This window comes from Lagopus leucura, unplaced genomic scaffold, assembly GCF_019238085.1.
Source record: "Lagopus leucura isolate 7727_CA_CO unplaced genomic scaffold, USGS_WTPT01 Super-Scaffold_100009, whole genome shotgun sequence".
Classification (NCBI taxonomy): Eukaryota; Metazoa; Chordata; class Aves; order Galliformes; family Phasianidae; genus Lagopus; species Lagopus leucura.
This window is the reverse complement of record NW_024962266.1, coordinates 2,938,497-2,955,506: the sequence shown is the minus strand read 5'-3', so window position 1 is coordinate 2,955,506 and position 17,010 is coordinate 2,938,497. Positions and strand designations below refer to the sequence as shown.

Below are 17,010 nucleotides of genomic sequence, written 5' to 3'. Positions count from 1 at the left end.
GTTGAAACAGAGTTCTGAAGTAAATAGAAAGTAATTCTGTAAGGTGAGAAGCTTACACAGTGCTGGGAATAATTGACTGCAGAAATGTAAGCTGGAGACAAACTGGTTAAGCGGTTACTTCATAAAAAGAAGACTTCATTCATAGCAGTGCACAAAAGAAAATGAGTCAGTAGAGATTTGGTGTTAAAAAAATGTGATTAGTTAAATACAGTAAAAGGCTGTCAGGCACAAGAAAAGCAAAGAAATGTTTCTACTCCACTACGGTTCCAAATGGCTTCTGGTGAAGAAAACTTCTCGGTTTTGGGCACCTCCTTTCAATTACAGAGAGTTCTGTGCAGGACAGAAACACTTCTCACAGAAGTGTGAGAACTCCACCCACTGAGCGTGACTGATAGAAGTGCAGTTGGACACCTGAAAAGTCTGCAAGAACTTATGAATGTACAGCCAAAACAGTATGAGAATTTGACACAAAGAAAGTAGTCTGTATATGAGAAAAGTGCATACACACACCAGCCCATCTGTTTGGCAAAAGAAATACTTTTTTGCTGCATAATAAACTCTCAGCCAACGGCACTGAATGTCATAATGAGCCTTTCTTTTTTAGTATACCCAAATCCTCAAACTCACAATATCCTGTGAGGTGCAGTAGAAGTCCTGAGGACACAGAGCATCCATATGCTAGGGAAAGATAGTGTGGATTTTTACCTTGGTGGATAAAAATACACCAAGGTGAAAAATAAAAATAAAAATCAACGCTAGGCCTCTCCTGCATTATCCACTATGGGGAGCTGAAGGCTAATCTTGCTGGATAGATGGTGATAAAGGAATCCAGTTGTGCTCTTAGTTGGAGCTATAAAGTTCACATGTACTGATTTCCACAACCTGATCTCTGCAGAACTCACATATAAATGTGAATGCAATCCCGCCTTCTCTGAAGGTTGATGATGTCATCCAGGATCTGCCCAGAATGGGTACCTCCTGCATCCATTCCCTCTGCCACTGCATCAGGAGCCGGGGAACTATGGGGTCTGCTTGAGAAAACAGGCTTGAGGAAGGATTCCTATTTAGGAGGTAATTAATCTTATCCCTGTAAATTATAGGAAGAAACTGCACATTCAGAACAAAACAACAAAATCTGGGGGAAGGAATGCCAGGAAAAATCTGTTCAATTCTAGGATATACCAGGAAACGCAGCTAGTGTGGACAGAAAGGTCGCAGAAACATTCATCTATCTTTGTATGTGTTTTTTAATGTCTTTTTAAAACAGAATTCCCAAAATAAAAAAAATAAACTGTAGAGAGTATTTATAATTGATCTGACCGTGTTCTTCCCCCACAGCTCAAGCAGTAGCATCATTACAAGGACCATGCCTCGGGTGTCCATAGTACACCTAAGCACACTGCCTTGATATATTTCTATATTGATCTTATTGCTTGAGTAAGCTTTAAAATCCAGAAAAGTGAGTGATTTCTGACACATTTAGAACTAATAGCTTTGGAAATATTTAGGAATAGATTATGCAGTGACTTTTCTCTATGTAGGGAGATTTCATATCCTTAAAACCATAAGGCTAGAGCCAAATATAATATGCCTGAAGTAAAATCAAGTCAATTTATCTTCAGTGAGTAAGTAATTAATACTTGTACTTTATATTAAGTATTTTACAGTTTAAATGCCTACTGAGGCTTTCTAGCTACAAGATATGGAGAAATTAAGTTCAGTGTATTAAAGATGCTCAGCATATTGTCAAATTGTACTTAAATATTGACACAGCCTTAAATCAACACTGTGTTGAATTCTGTACACATAATCAAGAACAGAATATAGATAATTTATTTTATAACATGGTTGTTGGTTTCCCATATTTGGTGGTTCAATAGCGCAGAAATGAGTTCACAAGTTATTTCTGCCAGAACAAATCAATATGTATGCAACAGTGGATTCAATGGCACTGCTAAAGTGCCATCAGCTCAGTAACAGGCCAGCAGAATGAAGAGAGAAGCCTTCCTCATTTTTTGGGGTTGGGGATGTAAAAGAATACACGACAAGGAAGCTGCCTCCTTCTGAGAAATGTAGCTTTGATCATTTAATTAGTATTGAACTCATATTTGGTGGAAGAGTTTGGAAATGAAATTTTAGAAAAGGCTATCTGTAGACTTTAGGTACATCAGAGTAAACTTTATGTGAAATGAAGCTGGAAAAAATAGGTCACTTTCCTGAGAAAGCTGGTAAGGATTATATCAATCTTCTGAAGGCAGCAGAGGCACACTGTGTCACGTAACCTTTCCCTTCACTGAGTATATAACACAAATCCACTTGACAATATATGCTTTACGCAGGCCTTATCGTCATGACCTAATCTCTCTATTTCTGGTGTATGGCATTATGAAAAAGAAACAGTTGATTCTGAATCTGCATCCAAATTACCAAACCATTAATGGAGCACATGGAAGCTGAGTTTTCCCTTACGTATCTTGCATAACTTGTATGCGTTACGTTCCACATAGCACAGCAGGAGTGACCACTTCATGGCTAGTCATTATGTGTCAATTAATGTAGACTATACCTCGAGTTGCTGAGGTGAGGATAGTTCGTTATCAAAAAAAATGAAGGGCCAACATCTGCTTATTTCCTGATGCTTACCTAATTCTAATGCTTACATTTCATGCTGCTGCGTTAGAAGATCTCTATCTTGTTTAAGAAACAAAGCCAGATAAGTGCAAAAGTGAGTGCTAGGAAATGCTACCATGAGATCACAAAGGGCTTTTGTGTTTATACATATCTATACTATGTATATTCATAAGTATTCATTTTATATCAACATACACCCACACAAACACTCTGTGCATTGTACACATCTCTGATATCTAGAACTGCTGTGTTGCCAAATCTATGCTCTCCTGCCTTTAAAGCCAAGTGTCTTATTTCCATCAATGCCAATCCGTTGACATCCTTCAGAAATGTGAGACATCCCCAAAAGTTGGTGTAAAAAAAAATTGCTTCTGAACATTAACATCAGAAAAGCTGTTGGAACTTCAGGCCTGTCTGTGGCAAACTGCAATTGGTAGGCTCCAGTAGTGGTGTCCTACAAAGATGTAAGTGTAAGACAAAAAGTCAGTCTTAATGTGAAGCAGAATGCAAAGAGAGGGGGAAAGGCTTCCGTATTGCTGACGTATTTCTGCTGTACACAGTGTGCATTTATTATCATGAGAATTCCTGACCTTCAAACTAACCCTTCACCTGGAAAGCTCTGAATAAGGAAATTACAGATTTTGTGATAAACAGTTTTCTGAGGAAGATATCCATCAGCTGGCTCCTCTTAAGATCTGATAACTAAACTGAGCAGCAATGGCTATAGGATTCAGTGATAATGGAGAAGCTGGTTAAGAGAATGTAAATCTCCTTCAAGATACACAGAAAACCTGAAATATGTAGAGTAACTCAGCAGTTGTAATCTCGTAAGTAGCAGAAAAACTTCCAAAAACATAAGAAGCAATAATTTACTATGCTATGCTGCAGCTCAATATTTAATAATCACATAGATTCTCTGTTTTTGTTGGTGGTGGGTTTTGTAGCTTTTTTTTAGCAGCTAACAATAAAAGGTAGATTGAGGGTCAGACTTTTAGAATTTTTAATTGCATTCCAATGATTTTCCTTTAGATTTGTGAGCTTGAGACCAATTCTTTTCAGTCTTTGCCTCCTGACACTTGTGTATTGTGACTCTTGGACCTCAGAAATTAGTGTATAAATATATGTCCACTCTTACCTGTTCTTCAGTGTTTGACTCACATATGCACTCTTATCTGTTCTACAGTGCTTGACTCACACATCCACTCTTATCTGTTTTTAAATGGTTAACTCACCCGTGTGTATTAGAAACAGATTTATGTTGTCTGTTTCATACAAAAATAAGTATAGATATGCACTTGTGCTTCCTTTGGAAGAAAATATAAGGAGAACTTTTTTTAGTATTAAAATAGAGGACACTCCCTTTTTTTGCAGAGCACTGTATGTTAATAGAAATATTGGTAAGAAAAGCTGCTGCCTAAGAGAAACAGCAATAAACTGCAGCATAAACAAACAAAACCTAACTGCTGACAAGAAGTTCAACTACAGTCAAGTTATTAAGACTGAAGACAGCAAGATGAATACCTCTTCCTTTCTGATTCCTGTTTTCACGTGTCTGTCAAGCAGAACCACTAGAAAACCAAAAGCATTGGAGACAATGCACCATGGATACTGTGACTTTACATACAGGAATGGGAAATGTCCCCAACAGAACAGAAAGTGCACTTTTCAAAATACAATACACTTTACAAAATACAGTATTGTTAACAGGCTAACACTTCTGCTCGTGCTGCAGCCTTCTGGGCGCCTCAGTGAGCACAAAACTAATTCTCTCTAATGTCTAAGAAACTGATGTCACTCATTCAAAAATGAAATTAATTTAATGCCTTATAATTTTATATACAAGCCACATCTGTGATCATGTTTGCAGAGTATATTCTGATCCTTCCACTGTTGTGGTTTTTTTGGTTGTTTTGTTGCTTGTTTCTTTTAGCAATTATATCAGTAGTTTATGAAGAAAAATAACATCAGAAGTACCTAACCAGCCAAACCACAAATACTATTCCTTCCTGTCTGGTAATGAGTGATAATTCCACTATTTAGTTACTATTTCATACTCAACTTACAGTTTCCCTTTATGAATTTCCGTTTTCTTTTGTGAATGCCTCCTCCTTCCTCTGCTTGAATCAAAGAAAAGTAGACAGCATCACGTGGCACAACAGATTACTCCTGCCTTCAATCAGCCAAAGAAAAAGAAGTTTGAAAAATTCTTTTATTTTTATTAAAAATAAAAGATAGCAACTTAGCTTTTAACTTCATTAATAAAATGAATGTCCATAGTCAGAATGTTAAGTTAAAAAAATCCTACAAGGTTAGGATTAAATTTGTAATTATTGATAATGATTTACCACCAGCAGATAAACACGAACAGTGCCAGCAGGAACAGGGAGGTGATTGTCCCCCTCTGCTCTGCTCTTGTGAGGCCCCATCTGCAGTACTGTGTCCAGGTCTGGAGCCCCCAGAACAAGAAAGACAGGGAGCTGTTGGAGAGGGTCCAGAGGAGCCACAAAGATGATCAGGGGGCTGCAGCACCTCCCTACAAAGACAGGCTGAGGGAGCTGAGCTTGTTCAGCCTGGAGAAAAGAAGGCTGTGGGGAGACCTCATTGCAGCCTTTCAGTACCTCAAGGGAGCCTACAGAGGGGAGGGGAATCAACTCTTTGAAAGGGTAGATAACTGCAGGACGAGGGGAAATGGTTTGAAGCTGAGGGAAGGAAGATTTCGGTTGGATGTCAGGGGGAAGTTGTTTGCTGTGAGAGTGGTGAGGTGCTGGAACAGCTGCCCAGAGAGGCTGTGGATGCCCTGTCCATCCCTGGAGGTGTTCAGGGCCAGGTTGGATGGGGCCGTGGGCAGCCTGGTCTGGTATGAAATGTGGAGGTTGGTGGCCCTGCGTGTGGCAGGGGGTTGGAGCTTCATGGTCCTTGAGGTCCCTTCCAACCTGGGCCATTCTATGATTCTGTGATTCAGTATCATCAAATGATATTTTACACTTACAGTTCAGAAACACCTGTGTTTCCCACTCAGATTGAACTGTTGGAGTGCTGTGTAACAGCTTTTTACTGGCACAGTAGTAAGACAGAAGAAAACAAAAATATTATATTGAAAATAACTTTAAAGTTAGAAAACTAGGAGAGGAAAATACTAGTAAAAAGGTAATGTTCTGTGTGTGATAAAATTTGGTTGTGAAAGTAGCTGTGATATGTAGAAGCTGTTGAAAGAATTAAACAAATAACCATACAGCTATGAACTCACAAAAAATGATCTCAGCCTACCTGAACAAATTTAACACGTTCCCACTGAAAATGCTATTTTTGCAAAATGCTTCTCAAGTGTGTACTGCACCTCTGTGCTTGTGGTAGCAATGGTAATGGGAGGACGGTTGGACTCGATGATCTTGTAGGTCCTTTCCAACCTTGTGATTCTATGATTCTAAGTTACTCAGCATCTTCTCAAAAAACGGTGTGAGATGATATCTTATATATGCCCCCCTGCAATTACCTGAAAATAGTACTTTTTATAACACTAGCAGAATTCAGGTCTGTGATATTTGAAAAAGCAGAAGCTACTAGGTAACCCCATTAATAATAGTAATTATTTAAAAACCAAAAATCAAATCAAAAAATATCACACAAACTTGCTTTACGCACACATCATTAATGTATTAAATCTTATTTGGTCCTTTGCTTCCATTTTCCTGCAAGAACTGACAATTCTGTTTGCTGAAAGACACACTGGGGAAGATGTGTACTGGATGTTCTCAAACCAAACCAGGGCACACTTCAGTCTTTAGGGGTGATACAAAGCAAAGTAGCTCCTGGAAACAGTGTTTTCTTTTTCTACAGAATTGCACCACAGAAAGGTGAAAGAGTCCCACTTATTACTTACGCTCTAACTTGGAAAAATGATAGGAAAAATTACTCAGATAATAGTTTACTCATAATGCAGTTACTGTAACTTGCGTAAGTGTGGAGGACGCAGTGATGCCTGGTGGTTAGGAGGCCAGACCATGTGTCAGGCCTTTATTCCTTATCTTGCCACTGCTTGCTGTGTGAACCTGAACAGTTGCTAAACATCTACTACATTTAGCTTCCCTTTCAAAGTGAGAGTAAGGTTGTGGTTTTACAGGCAGCTCAGCAAAGATACTGAATTGCTGCAAAAAACCCATGCTGACTGTATCACACTTGTCTTTTTCCTCCAGTTTTACAGAACATGAGGAATCTGCCAGAAAGGAACAAAAATTATGTGGCTAGTGATGATGGTTTTTGGTTTTAAACACATGCAAGCAAGTATTCTTGTAAAATGCAATTTTCTTAATTCTCATGGACACCATGCTCAGGGAGAGGCTGTTGCAAACTGCTATGCAACAATGTCAGTAAGGAAGAGAACAGATTTCACAACAGAAGTACTGCTAAGGAAGCACAGGAAAAAAAAAAGTGCTGCTTTTTGTTGAGATTGAAAAGGAAATAAAAAGGAACTGAACTGCAAGATAAAGAGGTAGCAGCATATGGCACTTGACATAGGCTCTTGGCCCTCCCCACGGAGGATCCAGAAGCCAAGCAGACGGTTATTTCAGCAGAGGGCACCAAAACAACAAGTACGTTGTAGTGCCTTCGACTTGCTCTGCCCTGTGAGCATTAAATCCCTGATATCCCCTCAGCCTTAGAATGGGTTTGTGACCTCGTTATGCCCTGACTTTACTTATATTGATTCCAATAAGTTTTTTATGTAAGTTTTTTTCTTGTGTTTTGTTTTGCGTTTGCCTCCTGCCTGGAAAGAGGTGGTGCTGAATGACACTGGAAGGTATACAGTTAAAGCAAGCAAGGCAAAGCAAGCAAAAAGGCACTAAAGAGTACCATGAGAATCTGTGACACTCTACCAGATCAGTCTGTAGGATCCCTCAATGTCAGTGGGACAAGGAGACTAATGAGATGTTACAGTGAAGTGAAACTGCTCTTGAGAAACCATCAGAGGGAAGTTTCTTACCTTCCTTGCCATTTCTTCTCTTATTATATATTTTTTAACACCAACTGAAGCCACAGTGTATATTTATGTAATTATTTCATTCCTAGCAACCAGAAAACACAAATGTTAACTGTGCTGATATCCTGCAAATCTGTTGCACATAGCATCATAGAACTGTAGAAAGCTTTACAGATTTTTAAACAAATACGATAACATTTGGAGAGTTACATAGCATGTTCTTGCTTGTGTAAACTGAATGGTAGAGAGATAAGCATTCATGAAGGTAACATGAATCTCACACTCATGCCCTTCACATTCCATTACACCACTAAGGCTTCTCTTGTATAAATGAAATCTAAACTTTATATGTTACTATGTTTAAGATACTGGGCATAGCCTTCCACAGGGGAAAACTTTACTTTGTTTTCATCCTCTTATTACTTTACAGTAAGCATATATGACTGGTTCTGAAAGTTGCATCTGAACTTCCATTTGGATGATATTCAGCATTTTCTTTAATGAATATTTTTTACTTTTGCAGTTTTCACATTGGAGGGACACGCTTCTGTCTTCTGCTTCTGTCAGTGACACTTTATAAAACAGCAGGAATTTCAGGTTTTGTTAATGCACATATTTGCAATGGTCAAGCACATGAAACTGCTGAAGCTTTCCTCTAGTGTTATTTTTTATTTTATATCATATATACAAGAGTCCTGCATATGTGAAAGAAAAGGAACAATTTTTAATGCTTGAGGCCAGTTGGAAAAAATATTTCTTTCTTTCCTTTCATTTTGATATCACAGGTTTCAAAATGAGAAAATTTCCACTATTATCAGCTTTATAGGTCACGCAGGTAACTGAAATAGCAAACTGAAACACTGCCGACTCGTTAAAAACCTTTCTCTTTTATGCAGATGGCTACTGTGTTACTGCACTAAGATTTTGTATGGAAACTAATATAAATTGAAATCAAATTGATACTATTTCACAGTTGCATTGATATTTTAGCTATTTCTGTCAGTCATGTAGGCTTGTAGAGGGACTCATTTCTAATGAATCTGAAGGCTACTAGGTTGGCTACTAGAACTGTGCCAACATTAGCATCTCATTGATGAGAGGAAGAAAAATAAAGATGAAATGGAAAACTGACACATGGTATTGTAGAATCTAAACTAATTTCTGTTGTTTTTTGAGGACAAAATAAAATAATAATAATAATAATAGAACAATGTGAATAAGTGAAGATAAATTACAGCAGAATTAAAAAGCTGAAATGAGATATGAAAACAGTAATCCTGAAAGCAAATATTTTCTGTTTCATATATTGAAGCAGTATATCATATAGGAGGTAATGCTGGGTAAGTGGACAAAGTGAACCTTAAGAATAAACCAGCTATCTTGTGAGATCATCTCCTAAGAAAAAAAAAAAAAAAAAAAAAAGAGGAAAAAAAAAAAAGAATAAGAAGGAAGAAGCTCACCTACAAATTCCTGAATATTTAAAATCCAGGACAAAGAATAATGACCTAGAAGCGTTACTCTGATGAAGATTAAAATGGGTTATGAAATTCAGAGCAGTCATCTTTGCAATGTTACTTAACAAGCAAGGTCATTCCAGAGCCCTCTTCTCTAAACAATGCAGCACTGGGACAGACTATGCTGTAATACGGAAATTTGTTGTTAATGAGTAAATACTGGTAACAGAATTTACTAAGTGGTAACAGAATTAAACGTTGAAGGCAAATATAAGTTACCTGAAATTAAAACCTTTCAATAGACAGGAACAATATATAGGAACTGACTATAGGAAGTGGTAGAAGGCTTCTGAATGAAGTACTGAGAACACAACTGAATAAAATACTAGGATCATGTACTCTGTACCACCACTTGATCTACACCAGGAAGGAGGAGCACGTCTTTGGACCTCAACTGGTTCTAGTTTCTTCAACTTCAAACAAAGTTTGCATAGAACACCAACCATTTTAGCTCCTGGTGCTGGCTTCTGTGTCTGAACAAGATACTAGCAACTTCAGCAAGGTTCACACTTGTAGCATAGCAGCTAAGAAAGGAACCTGCAAAAGACAGCAACTGTTGGTTCAAAGTTTTCTGTGATACAAAATGTTTAAAATAATAGGATGAAGTAGATATTCAAATTTATATAGGGTAATGTGCAGAGATACTGTTTCATAGTTCATTTGCAAGCAGAGGGGTTAATTAGATAGCAGTATGATGATTCAGATTTTTTTTATAATAAACCAGGCTGCAATTTGCCAAGTGGTCATATGAAAGATTGTGCTTCAAGAGAGACTCTTACATAATTTACACAGTCATTGCGAACAAGTGATCTTAGTGTGTCATTGTAGGAAGCATTAAAACATGAACATAATGATAAAAATGTAATAATGTACTGATCTGTGATCATCCCTGATTTCTGAATCTGGCAAACATTGACAGTCTTGGTTAAATCATTCATCAGGATATTGTGTAAAGATGGTACAAAGGATTTCAATGCTTACAAACATTGCTTTAGATTTCTGTTGTCCTTAGGCTTTCACAGCTCTTCTGTTAAGTTCTTGGACATAACAATAAAACAGCCATAATGCTTGAGATTCACAATTCCATATTAAACTGTGGAAGTTGCACTTCTATAGTTCACACTAAGACCCATAATTGCTGAAAGAAAGGACTAATTCATAACAGTTTTTTCAGTTCTCTAGGCAATAGTGAAAAATAGGCCAAGGAACAGCTAATGGATTATTCAGAGCACACAATTTACACCCTAGGTGGCAAATTCATTTAGAATTGAGCCTGGCTAAGTTAAAAGTGGCCTTTGCAAAGATCCTAATCTTCCATGTTCATACAATGCCAAATGCCTGTTTTTAATATTATTTTATTCAAGCACTGATTCTTGAACAGCATGAAGTTTTAATTATGTTGGTGGAAAACTCCAAATAGAAGTATGATTGAAAGTGATACTGTTAAAACCAGTAAGTGTGATAGAATTAATATTTAGCTATCACCAGCACAATTCTTGTAAAATTAATATGAAAATCATAGCAGTCTGCAACGAATAAAAGAGCCAGAAAGATGAACTGAATATTAAATTCCACATAAGCTTTCCTCATTGTCTAAGAGGCTCTAGGTATTTATTTCCAGGTCTGTCTGAACGACGTGGCCCTGCATCTTTTTGCAGGTTGCTATCTCGTGGCCCTGACTGAGCTTTATTATTCCTCACCTGACATCACATTGCTTCAATGGTAGATGAAGGTCACACAGTCCTCTGTTGTTGGGATGTTGTATTGACAGAGCAGTGCACGTTCCTTGCAGTACTGTGAAGTGGTTAGCAATGCAAGGATTCCACGTGCAGCATCCTTACTGTATGCGTTGTACACCAAAGCCTTTCCTGAGAGTAACAGAAAAAGTATCAGCATGTAACTCTGTAAGTAAGACCTTTTAAAAGCACAACATCAGCTGCTGGTGCCTGTTGTAGCTCTGAAGGAAGAGCTGCACAAAACAAACCCCAAGCAGCTGCTGTGGCTCCAGCTGGACGCCCACACAGGGACATCCCTGGGGAACGCCTTGGGGCCAGTGACCCCAGTGCTGGGTTTTGTATACAAATTCGAACAAATTCCATTGTATTTGATATCTCAGATCGTAATTCCATAGAACAAGAATCAGCTTGATGCTACACTGAAATATCCTGATGTTAAATAGTTTTGAAATGTTCTGGGGACTAAATGTCCATCTGTTTGCGCTAACTAAATGTGGTAGTTGTCAAGAATATGTGTAAAATACTTCAAAATTTCTTCAGTAACCAAACTAGCTCCACAGAAGGGCTTGGTGGGTCCCCAACACACTGAATCATGGAATCATAGAAAGGCCTGGGTCGAAAAGGACGACAATGATCATCTTGTTTTAACCCCCTGGGGGTTAACCCGGGGGGCTCCGAGCAGGACCGCAGCGCGCCCCGCCTGAGGTAAAATGGCGGGCAGGAGCCCGAGGGGCTTCCAGCTCACACAGCTCCCTAGCACGCACAGAACGCAACGAAGAGCCAAAACCTCGGTCCCGCAACCTCGCTGCTTCTGCGTGAGCGCTGGGGACGAGGAAATGAAGTGAAAGAACGAAGGGGGAAAAAAAAAAAAAAAAAAAAAAATCCAACAAACCAAAAACACGGAAGGCAGGGAGCAGCGCAGCGGACGGCTCCCCCGCCCGGCAGCCCCTCGCCCCGCAGGGCCCGGCCCGTGACTCGGCTGTTTCTGCCGGTCCCTCCTCTCCCTCCGCCCGCCGGGCGCAGGAAGGGGCGGGCGGCGGCGCAGGGAGGCAGCCGACGCTCAAGATGGCCGCTGCTGCAGCGGCGGCGGAGGGGGTGGCGGCGGGGCGGCGGGAGCTGGCGGGGGGAGCCCGGAGCCGGCGGGTGCAGGAGGCGGAGGGCGCTGCGGCCGCCCCCGTGTGCCGCAGCTGAGGGGGGCCGGAGGCCGCCGCCGGGAACCCGGCCCGCGTGGTGAGTGCAGCTTCTCTCTGCCCTCACCGCGGCGGGGAGCGGGGCGGCGGGGAGCGGGGTCGGCCCCGGGGTGCCGCCGAGGGCGGGCGGGCCGTGCCCGCGTCCCGCGGGGTGCGGCGGAGGGGAGGGCGCGGCTCTCGGGCCCGCGGCGCCGCCCGTCTCGCTAAGGCCTCGGGCTTCGCCGGGCTCTATTTCCGAGCGCCCCGGGAGGGAGGTAGGGAGGGAGGCGGCGAGGGGGGAGGGGAGGGCAGGTCTCGCCGGTTGGGTCCAGCCGGGGGGTGGGGGCGGGCGGTGTCGCCTCGGGCTGCGGTGGGGAGGGAGGGGGCCGGCGGCTTTGTGCGCGGCCCGCGTCTGCTGCCGCCCTTCCCGAGGAGGACCGACGGCCATCCACGCGTCGCTCGGCACGGCTCGGAGAGAGCGGCCCGGCGGCGAGGCCGGAGCCCCCGGCCGGTGACGTGCCAGCGGTCGCCCTTTTGTCTGCGGCCCCAAGGGCGGCGCGCAGCCGACGGCGGGCGCTTTTACCGCTTTTAAACCCTGCGTTATGTTACGATTGCGGCGTGATTCTCACGGTCGCGGTTTGCGGCCGGGTGCGAGTTGCGGTGGCTGGGAGTGCCCTGGTGTAAGGTTTTGTCCGCCAAAGCCGTCGTGAGGCGTGTTTTGTGTTAAAAGCAGGGAACCTCTGTGCTTTATTCCTTGGAAGCGGTAGGGCTGAGTTTCTCTGTACTTGTAACTCTAGGAGTTGCTCTCTTGTTTTGCAGTTTCAATCAGTCATGAATGAAAAATCATGCGTGTTTTGTATTATATGGAATATGGCTGAAGTAAATAGAAAAAAAAAAAAGAATTATAAAAGAGCCAAAAATTGCTGTCATCCCTGTAACTGATTTAGCAGCACCGTCTTCTTATGGCCCTCCTAGGAAGAGAAACACAGTTGTCAAACTCTGCGTTTGTATTCCATTCGTGCCGTAGGCCTACACAGAGCTGTTAGGTAGCTCTGCAGTGCTCCAATGCAGAACTTCACCTCTTCTTCCTGTTCCTGACCTCTCTTTCCCTTTCAGTCTTACAAGGAGAGTGGTGCTAGTTGGCAAACTGTGCATCTCTACATTTGTGTGTTTGAGATCAGTGAAGCTGATGAAAGCCTTCCTAGCTGTGTAAATAGCCAGGCGTACCTAGGAGGCGTGTGCATGCAATGGGCAGTTTCAGTGCTTCTCTGCTAGAACCACAGAATGTGACTTTCTTTATTCTATTAATACACGACATGGATATGAAATTACGGTTTCCACTAACATAAATAGAAGCAGACTTTATCAGGTAGGCACCTCTGTTTTTCTCTGCAGTTGTTTTACCTTCCTGTTCTGCTGAAGCAGGCAGCGTGACGGGTTGGTTTGAGAGGAATTTAGAAATGAGAGTACTGTCATTGTAGTCTGTTTTGAAAACCAGAGTCTTGGGAGGCATGTCGAGTTTCTCTGTCACTTCTGAGCAGCGTTAACACTAATGGAGATGAGAAACAAAGTTATTTGCATGATTTCTGTGTTGTTGTTTTGTTTTGTCAGCATTGTATTTGAACTAGTTTAAAGGAAAAGTGATTTAGAGATTTGTAATATTATTGTATGCTCATAAAGATATTAAAATGTTCTAATGTACAGGTAAACGTGTGGATCCTGCAGTTGCATACACCGGTATGTCAAGGCTTAATTGAAGGGCAGCTTAGGACATACATATTACTGTATAACAGTACATGATCAGGTGAACAGAGATTAGCAGGATTGTTTTCAGAAACCTCTGCCCTGTTGCCAGTGATTCATCGGCAATCTGGGAGGAAACCACTCTTGTTGAATTAAGCATTGCAGATACTGAGATTCGGCAAGCGAGTGTATTGAAATAGTGACTGAATTTCTTTATATTTGATTCGGAGGTCTTGGGTGACGATGACTGTGATCACCCTTGATAATAATGATGCAGAGACTGATATCACTGATTATCTGGGGTCTGTATCTCCAAAGTAACTCCTGCTGCAAAGGGGATGTTTTTACAATATTTAACAAGTACTCATCTGCATTTACACTCATAAATGTGCATCCCCAGTGTCTCAAAATAGCTATGCAGCAGCCACTGTATGATGCCTTATAAGCAGAGAATCTTTTGTAAAAGTTGTTAATTTTTTTTTGGATAAGACTGTTCCCTGTGTAAGATTCTTATCTCCAGTGGATTCAGTGAATCATTTGGCAGATAAAGCTGTGGTTTGTGGGTTGTCCCGTCCCATGCACACCCCAAGTTGGGGGATAGCCATTTGCTGGAGAATCCCAAGCTGTTAGGCCATAAATTCTGACTCAACAGGGGATTTGTAGTTTGAAGCTAATGCCTTGCACAGCGTTTAGCAATGAATATTCAGCTATTATACAGAAATAAAGCTGTATTATACTGCTGTTGTGAAAGGTTTTTATATACATGTTCTAATCCAGCTGAAATTCCAGAGTTGCCTTCAAGGTTACTTCTTTATAGGATGTATTACAGTCAAGCAATCTGAAGTCCGCAGACTCACACTAACTGAGAAAGAAAGCCACAGGTATTTACCTCTGTTACTTTCCTTTCTGTAGAGACAGTTCTCAGTGTGTGCTGAATTGAGTGCAGTTCCCATCACCCACTTTGGCCACTTGTTTTTCTCAAGAAGTGCTTCTGATGATATTATCTTCTGCATTGGTTTCAATTTCTTGGTTACAGTAAAAGCTGAAATCGTATTAGATTCCAAAGGGCTAACTGATTTCTGATTTATTTTTTTTTATTTGTGGAAATGTGTAACTGGGAAGAAGGTGAGGAAGCCCCATCACATTGTTGTAAGTAGATATTCTGACATAAAAGAGTTGTCTGGTTTGAGTTGTTTATGGAAATAACTTCATCACTTCTGTATGGTAGAAACTTATTCTGCGGTACCAGTGAGAAAGGAAACTGACTTTTGTGTTTGAAAGATCAAGATTTCGAGATCGTTTCTTCACTTGTACAGTTCCCTGTGCTGGAGTTGTTAGAGGAGTGTGTTTCATTCAAGGTTGCTTACTTACCTGGAGATTCATTTTTTAATGTAGCAGGAAAGAAGGTAGGTCTGTGTGGACTGGGGTACTTCTGGCAGGTACAGGTGGCTTGCTGTGAGCAACACGGTTTGTGCAGGTGGGCTTTAGAAAGGCCATCAGCATCACAAGAGCAGGTGTAACTTGTGTTACCTCTGAGGAGGTGGCAGCTCCTGGCTCTGGCTTAAGCTTTCAATTGTGAAGAAGAAACTGGTGCCTTATTTAGATGAAGAATGTCATGTTTGTTTAGCTGCATTTTTCAGCACCATCCATTGACAACTGGGAAATCAAACCACTTTAATTCACACAGCAGAAAGCACTGCACATCTTTTACAGGCTTCCACCTGAAAGCTTTTGCTCAGCATGCAGTTAGAAAGCGTAAGGGCCACATGCACAAATACTTGAAGGGGGTAAATATTGTGTTGATCTGAGACTGATTGCACTTCAGCTACAGGACTACTGAAGAAACCAAGTGCACGGCTAGCTGCAGTAACTCAAGTACCTGCTGCTCTGGGAGAGCCTGCATCTTGCAGGTCGTTCCTCATTCCTCTTCGTGTGGTTTATTTGTGTTCTAACAAAGCCTGATTTATGGCCCCCTTTCACCGTGCCGGTTTAATACGTGTTTTTAGGAATGATGCTATTTAACTACTGCTCAAAGGTAGGCTGTTATGTTGAACATGCAGTCCGGGCATTCCAAATGGCATGACTTCTTAGGACGCTAAAAAGCTGCCAGGCTAAGCTTTGAAGGTTGAGGTATGGCCGTTTTGAAATCTGTTGTTTGTTGTTACAAACTTCTGGTTGATCAGCTGGTGGAACAGTAGTGGTTTCAGCCCAGTTTTAAAGGTCTCAGAGTTTCCTTCTAAAATCACTTACAGCAATTACTTCAGATAAAAAATGAGCAAGCTGGAAGATTTTGCAATTAAAATTTTTAACTTCCCTTCAGTTTTGAAAGGAAGCTTCTGGTATAGAAGCAGGGTCATGTCTATTAAGTATGCATTGAAGGTCTTCAGGGACCTGCAAACTAATTATTTTTGATAAATTGTGGCAGGCAGCATTGGTCTCCAGTTCAAATTGAAGAGCTGTCTTCTGAGGCGAAAGGAGTCAGGTTGAAGGAAGGTATTACAGAGTGAATGAATTGAGATTCGTTCCAAGGGGGACGGTTTTAATTACCTACTTATTAGTAAACCAGCTTCTTTGCAACACTCCCACTGTTCAGTAGCATTTTTCCATTTGTTTTGAGATGTTATTCATGCTGACCTACTCTTCTTTTTTTTTTTTTTGTAGCAGTTGTACATGAATCAGTAACTCTTCCATGTTTTAATACAAAGCTTGTGTAATATAAATCTTTGTCATTTCCTTCAAAAGTGAGAGTTAAATGAGACCTTTAACTGTTGACTCTTGCTTGTCCTGTAAGTCACATGGTTTGGCTTCTTTTTTTGACCCCCTCCTTCCTTTTGTTATCAGTTTGGAATAGAAGTCCTTCAGGTACTGTTTGGTGTTTGGAACTGTACAAACAAAGGCAAGTGCTAAGAGTTCCTTATCCAGTGTTCGTATCTGTTGAATCTGGTACTCACAGTACAGGAAGGCTGAAGTGGTTTGTGCCCTTTTTCTAATTGCGTGCCGAGACACGAGAACTAAAGACCTTGAAATTATCAGCTAGTTCAAAAGAAATAGCAGAAAGTGAGTTTGATTGCCTTACATGGCTGTCTGAACTTGTGACACACTGCATAATCATCATTTAATGACCATTCATAATTCTGGCAGTTACACAGACTTAATGTTAATTAAATCCCATTTCTGGACAGATGTTCTCCTGGTGAGCCCAGTGAAGCAGTTTCTCTGTTTGTGATACTTTAAAAAGGACC

The 17,010-nt window shown here is 41.1% G+C and overlaps 1 protein-coding gene across 1 annotated transcript in view; it reads left to right on the top strand.

Moving 5' to 3' along the window:
• Nucleotides 1–12,026: 12,026 nt before the first annotated feature.
• Nucleotides 12,027–17,010, top strand: part of RC3H1 (ring finger and CCCH-type domains 1) — a 57,665-nt gene continuing 52,681 nt past the window's right edge. Inside the window, exon 1 of the mRNA XM_042873058.1 lies at nt 12,027–12,086. The gene's annotated coding sequence lies outside the window, so the exon portion shown is untranslated. The remainder of the gene's footprint in view (nt 12,087–17,010) is intronic.